Source organism: Aulostomus chinensis, chromosome 1, assembly GCF_037954235.1.
Source record: "Aulostomus chinensis isolate RoL2024-O1b breed Wild chromosome 1, RoL_Achi_v1.0, whole genome shotgun sequence".
Lineage (NCBI taxonomy): Eukaryota > Metazoa > Chordata > Actinopteri > Syngnathiformes > Aulostomidae > Aulostomus > Aulostomus chinensis.
Window position 1 is genome coordinate 33,919,362 of NC_141320.1, and position 10,483 is coordinate 33,929,844.

At 41.7% G+C, this 10,483-nt stretch overlaps 1 long non-coding RNA gene across 1 annotated transcript; it reads left to right on the forward strand.

Annotated features, from left to right (window-relative positions):
• The first annotated feature begins 760 nt into the window (after positions 1-760).
• Positions 761-6,537, forward strand: LOC147271381 (uncharacterized). The gene is made up of 3 exons (XR_015115773.1): positions 761-940; positions 1,028-1,156; positions 3,447-6,537. It is a non-coding gene; the product is annotated as an uncharacterized LOC147271381 (long non-coding RNA).
• Positions 6,538-10,483: the final 3,946 nt, after the last annotated feature.

Consider the following 10,483-nt stretch of genomic DNA (forward strand, 5'->3'; position numbering starts at 1 on the left):
ATCGCTGTCAGCATCATGTTGAAATTAGTAGCAACTCTCATTACATCACTGTAGCATCATTTTGAGAGGAGTAGAATCTGTCACTACATCACTGCAGCCTTATTATGAGGTAAGCAGAAACTCTGAATACATTACTGTCAGCATCATTTTGAGGTTAGTAGCAACTCTCACTACATTACTGTCAGCATCATTTCTCAGGTTCGTTGCAACTCTCATCACATCACTGTAGTATCATTTCTTAAGTTCGTAGCAACTCTCATTAAATCACTTTAGCATCATTTTGAAATTAGTAGCAACTCTCACTACATCACTGCAGCATCATTTCTGAGGTTAGTAGCAACTCTCATTACATCACTGTAGCATCATTTCTGAGGTTAGTAGCAACTCTTACGACATCACTGCACCATCATTTTTAGGTTCGTAGCAACTCTCATTACATCATTTTAGCATCATTTTCAGGTTTTAAGCAACTCTCACCACATCACTGTAGTATCATTTCTTTGGTTTGTAGCAACTCTCATTACATCACTGTAGCATCATTTCTTTGGTTTGTAGCAACTCTCATTACATCACTTTGGCATGATTTTGAGCATCGTAGCAACTCTCACCACATCACTGTCGCATAATTTCTTAGGTTTGAATAAACTCTCATTGCATCACTGCAAGCATCATTTTGAGATGAGTAGCAACTCTCACTACATCACTGTAGCATCATTTCTGAGGTTAGTAGCAACTCTTCCGACATCACTGCACCATCATTTTGAGGTGAGCAGCAACTCTCACTACATGACTTTAGCATCATTTTGAAGTTCGTAGCAACTCTCACTACATCACTGTATCATCATTTCTTATGTTAGTAGCAACTCTCATCACATCACTGTAGCATCATTTCTTATGTTAGTAGCAACTCTCATCACATCACTGGAGCATCATTTCTTATGTGAGTAGCAACTCTCATTACATCATTTTAGCATCATTTTCAGGTTTTAAGCAACTCTCACCACATCACTGGACCATCATTTCTTAGGTGAGGAGCAACTCTCATGAAGTCACTGTAGCATCATTTTGAGGTTCGTAGCAACTTTCATTTCATCACTTTCGCATCAGTTTGAAATTAGGAGCAACTCTCATTACATCACTTCAGCATCATTTTGAGGTTAGTCGCAACTCTCACTACATCACTGTTGCATCATTTTGAGGTTTTAAACAACTCTCACCACATCACTTTAGCATCATTTTGAGATTAGTAGCAACTGTCACCACATCACTGGAACATCATTTTGAGGTTCGTAGCAACTCTCATTACATCACTGTAGCATCATTTCTTAGGTTAGTAGCGACATTCATTACATTACTTTAGCATCATTTTGAAATTAGTAGTAACTCTCACTACATTACTTTCAGCATCATTTTGAGGTTAGTAGCAACTCTCATTACATCACTGTAGCATCATTTTGAGGTTAGTAGCAACTCTCATTACATCATTTTAGCATCATTTTCAGCTTTTAAGCAACTCTCACCACATCACTGGAGCATCATTTCTTAGGTTAGTAGCAACTCTTACGACATTACTGTAGTATCATTTTGAGGTTTTAAACAACTCTCACCACATCACTGTAGCATCATTTCTTTAGTTTGTAGCAACTCTCATTACATCACTTTAGCATGATTTTGAGCATCGTCGCAACTCTCATCACATCACCGTAGCATCATTTCTTAGGTTAGTAGCAACTCTCATTACATCACTTGAGCATCATTTTGAGATTAGTAGCAACTCTCACCACATCACTGTGGCATCATTTCTTTGATTAGTAGCAACTCTCACCTCATCACTATCGCATCATTTCTTGGGTTCGTAGCAACTCTCATTACATCACTGTAGCATCATTTTTTAGGTTCGTCGCAACTCTCACCACATCACTGTAGCATCATTTCGAGTTTCGTAGCAACTCTCATTACATCACTGTAGCATCATTATGAAATTAGTAGCAACTCTCGGAGCGGAAGTTCCAGTCAGAGCCGGAGATGGCCGCTTTAGGAAAGCTTGCTCGATTACGAACTAAACTTTTGCCCCTAAGAAGTATAAAACTGAGAAGTTAAGCCAATTAAAGTCATCGCGGGGTGAGGATGGCGTCTGGTGCAGCCAAAGACAGGAAAACTAGAGCGCTGAAGCCGACGTCTAACAAGCCTGCCGTTGGAGAAAGCAAGCAGCGGCAGCCGGGAGCTACCGCTAAAGCTACTGTGGGAGCCGCAGTCAAGGAAGCAGTCCGTTCGCCGCCGCCTGCTACGACCGCCTGGGCTGAGGAGGACAGGGAGGAGGAGGAGACGGTTGGTCTCGCCACGATCCTGAGAGAACTACGTGACTTCAGGCAAGACAACAAACGTCAGTTGCAGGAAATTAAAGGAGAACTTGATAAAACGAACTCCAGGCTAACTGATTCCGAGGCTAGGATATCGGCTAACGAGGATGGGCTGCAGCAGGTGAACGAGGTGCTCTCCAGCAGAGAATAACGGCTCTGGAGGGCTACGGGAGAAGATCAAACATCCGCATTTACGGCATGAAGGAGGGTTCGGAGCCTCCGGGCCCCATGATTCCGTTTGTTGAGAAACTGCTGCGGGAAAATCTGGGCATCCCTGACGGAAGAGTCTTACAAATACAGAGAGCTCATCGTGCGTTGGCGCCACTGCCCGACAAAGATAGACCACCGAGATCCATAGTGGTCAATTTCCTCAACTTTACGGATAAAGAAGAAGTGGTGAAGCTTGCCTGGCAGAAGAGAGGTTTTGTGTGGCAGAACCAGAAAGTCAATATTGACCATGACTATCCACCTGAAATTCTTGTCAAGAGGAAGGAGTATGCGGAGTCGCGCAGGGTCCTGAAGGAGAATGACATTCGGTTCCAGACATTGTATCCAGCCCGCTTGAAAATCCACCATGCCGACGGGGTGAGGATCTACACTACGGTGGAAGAGGCGACGGCAGAGCTGGCGAACCGGGGGCTCCCGGTCAAGGTTTTCAAGGAACCAGCATCACTGTGGGAGAGGATCCAGAGGGGGTCGTGGCAGAAGGCGAGAGGTGGAAGGCAGACCACACGGCAAAGCGGAGCTCCGGGATATAAAGAAAAACTGCAGGCGTTTAGAAGATGCGACGTGGAGTGAAAAGGAGCATCTCTTCTGAATTGGACAGCGAGGAAGGCAAAAAGGAGGTTTTTGCACCGACACAGACGCTAATATGCTATCATGTTTAAAGAGAGATCGAGACTTTTCTTTAGGTTGTCATCGGTATGGAGGGCCCTCTAACACAGTTAGGTTATGGAGGCTATCCCTCGGATGGGAGGCTGGTCGGCTGGGGAAGACCACAGCCGGAACACAAGTTCATCAGGGTGACGTTGTTAGTGTTTGATTGCACTATTGTTAATAATTTTGAGTTTGTTTCTGCTTCCCCAGGTGCTGAGGGGTTTTGGTTTACATGTATGAGGAGAAGGGGTGCCATAAAATGCCTACTGTATATAACATGCAGGGGGATCCAGTCAAAATAATTACTTTCAATGTAAATGGGGTTTTGAATCCTATTAAAAGACATAAAATACAAACAAAGTTGAAAAGGGAGAAGGCGCAGTTTGCTCTGCTTCAAGAGACACATATGAGTCAAGCTGAGCATCTGAAACTTAAAAGGATGGGAGTTCAACACGTGTTCTCGTCAGCTGATGGGACCAGTCATAAAAAAGGAGTTGCAACCCTAATTTCAAGTGCAATCAATTACGAACACATTTCTGAAGTGATGGATGGAGAGGGGAGGTTTGTGAGTAATACAGGCAAGATAGAGGGTACATTGGTGACCATTATAAATGTGTATGTACCACCGGGAAGCGATTGGCCCTTATACAGACGTATTCTGGACTTAATGGTGAATTCACAGGGAGTGGTCATTTGTGGGGGAGACTTTAACATAAAATTGTCCAACATGGACTCTTCTGCCACGACAGGTTTGAATAATCCTATTAGTAGGAAGGTGAACGCGCTCATGGGAGAACTGGGATTGATCGATGTGTGGAGAGAGCTGCATCCTGACGACAGAGAGTATACACTTTATAGTTGCCCTCACGCTGCATACGGTTGGACTATTTTGTTATGTTTACAGTCGATGGGTTCAGAGTACGGAGCTGCGATATTGAAACAATAGACTTGTCTGATCATAGCCCAGTTTCTATGTCAATACACCTCGGGAGAAAGAAAAGAGCAAGCCTCTGGCGATTTAAATTCATATATATTGAACAAGCCAACAATAGTGGCGAAGATAAAGAAAGATATTCAAGAATTTATGGAATTAAACAATTCTGAGGAAATATCCCCAGCAATATTATGGGACACTTTAAAGGCAGTGATGAGAGGGAAACTTATATCTTTGACTGCTCATTTGAAAAAAGTTAAACGACAGAAGCTATTGACTTTAGAAGACAAATTAAAACATTTACAGTTGGCGGAGGTGGTACTAATCATACTCTAAAGCAAGTAATTAAAAATATTCAGGCTGAAATTAATAACATTTACTCCCAGGAAACACAGAAGAATTTTCTTTTCTTAAGGCAAAAGTATTACGAAGCAGGTGGCAAATCAGCCAAGTACCTGGCTTTTCAGGCTCCACAGGCGATGCGGGAGAAATACGAATTATTATGGGAGAATGATCACATTAAATATTTGGGTATAAACGTATCAAAGGACCCATCAAAGTTATCCCAGGCAAATTTTGACCCTATATCAATAAAAATTAAATCAGACTTACACAGGTGGAACTTAATTCCCTTCTTAAGCTTGATTTCGAGAATAAGTGCAATTAAAATGAATGTACTTCCCCGCTTGCTCTTCTTATTTAGAAATTTGCCAATAAAAGTGGAGGAGAACCAATTTAGGGAATGGGATAAATTGATCTTATATGGCAAGGGAAAAAACCGAGAATCAAATTTAGCACTCTTCAGTTGAGAAAAGATAAGGGGCGCTTGGCTCTTCCAAACTGGAGGAAATACCATGATGCTGCACAACTAACGCCCTTACTATACTGGAGCAACGAGGGGTACAGATCTAGATGGAAGGAATTGGAATCCTGTATGGTTAGGGGGTATCCTCTGCAGGCCGTTATTGGAGATCCAAATTTGGTGCTTAAAGCAGACTGGTTTGACAATCCCTGGATAGGTTGCACGCTAGGAGTATGGGAAAGGATAATTAACTCATGCAAAATTCAAAAATTGGTAAGACTTTTCAGATGGCCTGCCTACGACACAGACTTTATCCCTAACAGAGGAGACATTAGGTTTCAAACCTGGATAGGGAAAGGGTTCACTAACTATGTCACATGCTTAGATAAAAACAACATTCTGAGTTTTCAGTTTTCAACAGTTTTCAACAGTTTTCAGTTGCTACAGGAAAAATGTGGCCTGGAAAGGTCTGAATTTTTCCGATATCTCCAAGTGCGTCACTATATCAATCAAGAATGTAATTACAATAACTTGACAGAAGCTGAATCTGAGTTTTATCGCCTATTAAAATCATCACAGACGTCACTACCATGTAAGTCTATATCTGCATTGTATAATGCCTTTTTAAAGGCTGAGAATGGCTCTACATTATATGTTAAAGAAAGGTGGGAAAAGGACGCTGGGATAGTGATCTCAGAAGAGATGTGGGAGGGGATCTGGAAATTTCAGTCTACCACGACGTGCTCTGCGGACTGGAGAGAACACTGCTGGAAGAATGTTGTTAGATATTTCAGGACTCCATATCAAGAGACGTATAGAGGCCAAGAAGGGCCATGCTGGAGACAATGTGGCGCGGGAAGGGCTGGCCACTTCCACATTTTTTGGGAATGCCCTAAAATTAGCAGTTTTTTGGGAAAGTGTTCATAGATCGATATGTTCAGTATTTAACAACCGTATACCATTTGATTTTATGACAATGTTTTTTGGAAGGGTTGAATGCTTGAGCCAGTCGAGTGACATCAAACTGATACAAATCTTATTGGCAGCCACCAAAAAATCAATTACCAGGAGATGGCTAAACGCAATTCCGCCCAAGCTGGGAGAATGGCATGGGATTATATTGGAAATTTTCAAAATGGAAAAAATCACCTATCAGATTCGAACACAAGAAGAAAAATTTTATACTATTTGGAATAAGTGGATAACACACATCGCCCCACTAACGTCAGATTTTGTGTGACTTGGCTGGCTCCTCTGCGCTGAAGTGGAGCGCAAGTTCAAGGTTTTAGATTTGGGCACTCCTCTCCCCACTGGTTATGTTTCTTTGTCTTATCTGTTACCCTCAGCACATCTGTAAATAGTTCTTGGTTTTGTTATTGTTTTTGTTTATTTTTCTTTTCTGTTCTTGGAAAATGCAGTGGAGCTTAAGAACTACTCACTACTGTGTTTGAAAAAAAAAGGGGGGGATGACATGAAGATGTTTAAATTATTTGACGAATTTCTGTTCTGTAAGACTGAGTTTGCTTCTCCTCAATAAAGAAATAATGTTAAAAAAGAAAACGCTACCAGAAAAGGCTGTGCGACAAACATTTTTTCTTTCAAAGTTTGATAAACGACTTCTTCGTAAGAACAAATGTCCGTGGACTTCAACATCTAGCAGGAACATGTTTTTGGCGGAGCCTTTTCTGGTACTTGAACACACCTCAAGACTATCAAACTACACTGCGGTTATTTTTACTCATTTCTCCAAGATGTCTGCCTCCTCCAGCTAAACAAACACCTGGTTGCATATTTGAGTAACTGTTTGCTGTTGTCTGTGGTTTGAGATGTAAATACATTAAACAGTGGTAGAACCACTACTTCCATTGGATGCTGCTGCTCAGATGTGGGGACAGAGATCTTCTACATAACAGGAGCAACTGTGAGAAAAATCTTAAGATTCATTGTTCTAGAGGTAGAATATTAGGAAAATATGGCCGTTGGTTGCTTAAATCGGTCCAACACACACTGTAGCAGTATGAATTCTGATTGGACACACGACTCAACATTTACGGCAACACGAAAGGTCGACAGTTTTTCCTCATTGGTGGCTGGACTTCATTTTGGCGTCCTGCTGACAACCTTTCATTCAAGGGAGTTGTCTTTAAATCTCATTAATCATGATGGAAAACCAGTGTATTGCAGGAAACAAATGCATTGTGACATTGAATATGATGAGCATAAATGATTAAAAGTAAAGTTAGACATACATTTAAAGTGATTATATAAAGGATGTAATTATAATTTTTAATTACAAATTAAAAAGAGAATAGAAAATATCTAATAATTTGAAAATCAATTCTAAATTATTTACCACTACAATTCTCTTGGCATCAATTATGTAAATATTTTGAACTCTATTTATTCTGGTGGAACTCTCCAGCTTCTTCATGACATAGTTCACTCTATGTTTGGGTTCATCCACTGTATAAGCTTCTGCTTGGAATGCCACTGAACTTTTGTCTATTATTGTCAGGACGGCAGAGATGGAGGCAAAGCTCTGAGTAATCATCAATGATCGAACTGAGAAGTTGGTCCTTCCATCAGGAATCCCACCCACTGTGAATGAGCTGCAAACTATTGTGAAGGAGACCTTTCAGTCTTCAGTATTTGGACTTGGAATTTGAAGATTACTTTACTCTCCATAACAGTGGTCAGATTAAACACAAAGACACCATAAAGGTTGTTCACACTGCCCCCCTTGTTCTGAACTTGCTTCCAGTTGAGGAAAGTTTGAACAGTTCCTTTGTTCAGCAGTTAACTGACTCTGAGTCTGCATGCTATGCAGAGTCAACTGCAGCTGATGCAGTGTCATCTCCTGGAACATCATCTTCACAGGACACCATTAGCCTGTCAACTGTCAGGGCGAAGTACACCAGAACGTTGTCAACCATGGCCAAAACAGTTGCCCATTCCACAGTTTGCGTACGAAACTGAGATGTACCTTGAAAGAGCCACTGAAGTCTTCAAGAAGGATGGAACACTTCTGACTACCTCGAGGATCAAGTCTGACACAATTGAGAAGCTGGCTGAAACTGTCTATAGATATACAGCCTATCCATCAGGGTCACACATAGGGGATGTTGCTGAAGCACTTGTTAAGAAATATCCTTGTCTCAAGGAACCCGGCTCCTTTGGAGGTTACTGTGGCTGGCAACAAAGCATCAAATATAAGATGGCAAATTATCGCACCAAACTCCGAGGCTATGGTGTTCCTGAGGTGTTGTGCAGTGCACAGAAACGCAAGGCTCCCGCAGACCAGAAGTCTGCAAAAAATGTAAAAAAGCCTCGAAAGGCAGAGGCTAACTACCTCCCTCCTTACCCAGCCGGAGAAGATGAAGAAAGCCAAGGGCAAGAGAGGATTCAGTTGCTTACTGAAGTAAAGAAAAAGGACAATAACGCATTGGTAAAAGAAAAAATGGCCAAAGCATTTGCACACAGAAGAAATGAAATCATCAACCTGTCACCCAGCACAGAGGACATCAAAGCCAGATGGCGGGCTCTATTTGAGCCACCTCAAGTGAGTTACAAGTGCATGCTAATCAGAAATATTCCTTGCCCATCGTGAAGGATTGCACTTGTGGTTCTGCTTTTGGCTCTTGGATACAAAATGTACGTTGCATTACTGTCATCTATTTTCTAAATTACATTTTCAAGATCAAATTTTGAAATGAATAAAATATTTTTTAATGTATTACTTGGAAAAATGTAAATAGTAGAGGAACACTGAAGATTACAGTATGCTAACCAAAACATTTAATTAAAAGGGTCATATTATGTTCCTTTCCCAGTTTAATATTGATGTATTCACGATGCATTAACTAACATTCGTTGAGAAGCCCACTCTTCTGTGATTGGCCAGCTGCTTAGAGTACCGTATTTTCCGCACTATAAGGCGCACCTAAAAGCCCTTAATTTTCTCAAAAACCGACAGTGCGCCTTATTATCCGACGCGTCTTATATATGGATCAACATTGGTTAATTATGGATACCGTAGTCAGGGGGCGTGGCCGAAGTAACAGTGGTAAAAACAGTACAGGAGAATTCTGGTCTCACACCACTTGTGTGTGTATAAAAACCCCAAAATGGCACCTTTCAAGAGACGCGCTTACGACGCAGAGTTCAAACTCAAGGCTGTCAGTCAGCAGCTACCGGTACGCACGGTACCGTGTTGTGAATGCACTGACTTGTTTTGGGAGTGAACTCAGTTGTCAGAACGTTGCTTTGTATTCTATTAATAAAGTTTGACTGACTGACTTAGCTGACTGTTTTGTTGACATTCCCTTGAGCACAGCTCCATCTAGTGGATGCATAACGCATCCCCAGCCACGACAGTCGTTGATATTCTATGCTCTTATAATGCGGTGTGCCCTGTATTTGAAAACAGTTTTAAAACAGGCCAAAGAGCTGCTTTGTGAATACACAGACATTTTTACGTAGATTCGGGCAACTTCTTAAATAAGTCATGGAAAGTAGAGTTGAACCAGTTGCTGTGGATGACTTCAAGCTTCAGGAATGAACTTTCAGTGACACATAGAGATTGGTTGTCAGGTGACCAGCCTGTGCTAGCGAAGGTAGAATAAGATATTCATCAGTACAGTGCCTGGCAGAAATGATGTAGCAATGGATTGATTTCATTGACAGATATTTACAACTGTAACCATAGTTTCTGGTGTTCGTGAATTGTTTTGATTTGTTGGTGAACTGATTGGATCCTATTCAACTTACCTGGTGTATTTTTTATGCACGTTTTGTAAGTACATTATCTCAGATTTATTTTATGTAAATAGGGTGCATCACAAGCAACAGCCATGACAAACCGAACTGCTGGAGGCAATTTGTGAGATGGGACCTTCTTCTTTGGCTGTACTGTCCGATATACACAATGCTGTCTCTATGACAGGATGCTGATGGTGACACTGTGTCGCTGGGCCTTGCTGTTAAAAGCCTGAAGATCTACAACCTCAAGACCAATATGTCCGAGGGTCCTGAGGACATCGGTATTGTGGTCGAGGGTGTGAGAGTTCTGACTGATCTGGGCAACTTTCCAAGGGCTTGTTCCCTGCTCGTTGGGTTGGCATTTGCTGTGAATCTTGCCTATCCAAAGGAACTCAGGTACACGTTTGAAGTATTCCAGAAGCTTCTCCTCGAGCTGGATAGTTCAAAGCTGTCCCCAAAAGTGGACCGCCTCAGGAGTAAGCTACTGGCTTAACAAGAAGGACCATTGCAGGTCAACAAAGGACTCTCACTCTTACTGTCAAAACTGATCAACAAGACTTTGTTCAATGCTGGAGTTTCAGTGAAGGTAGTCATTAAGGTAAAATGTCAAAAAGTTTGAATTTCCGCAGCGTATTTTTTCTTGCAGTGCATAATAACTGTTAATACGTTGTTTTTTGTCTGTGTTGACAATACAAGGTTGTGAATGCTTCTGTGCCATGGGATGGCACTGTCCAAGAGCCCCCCTTTCCAAGG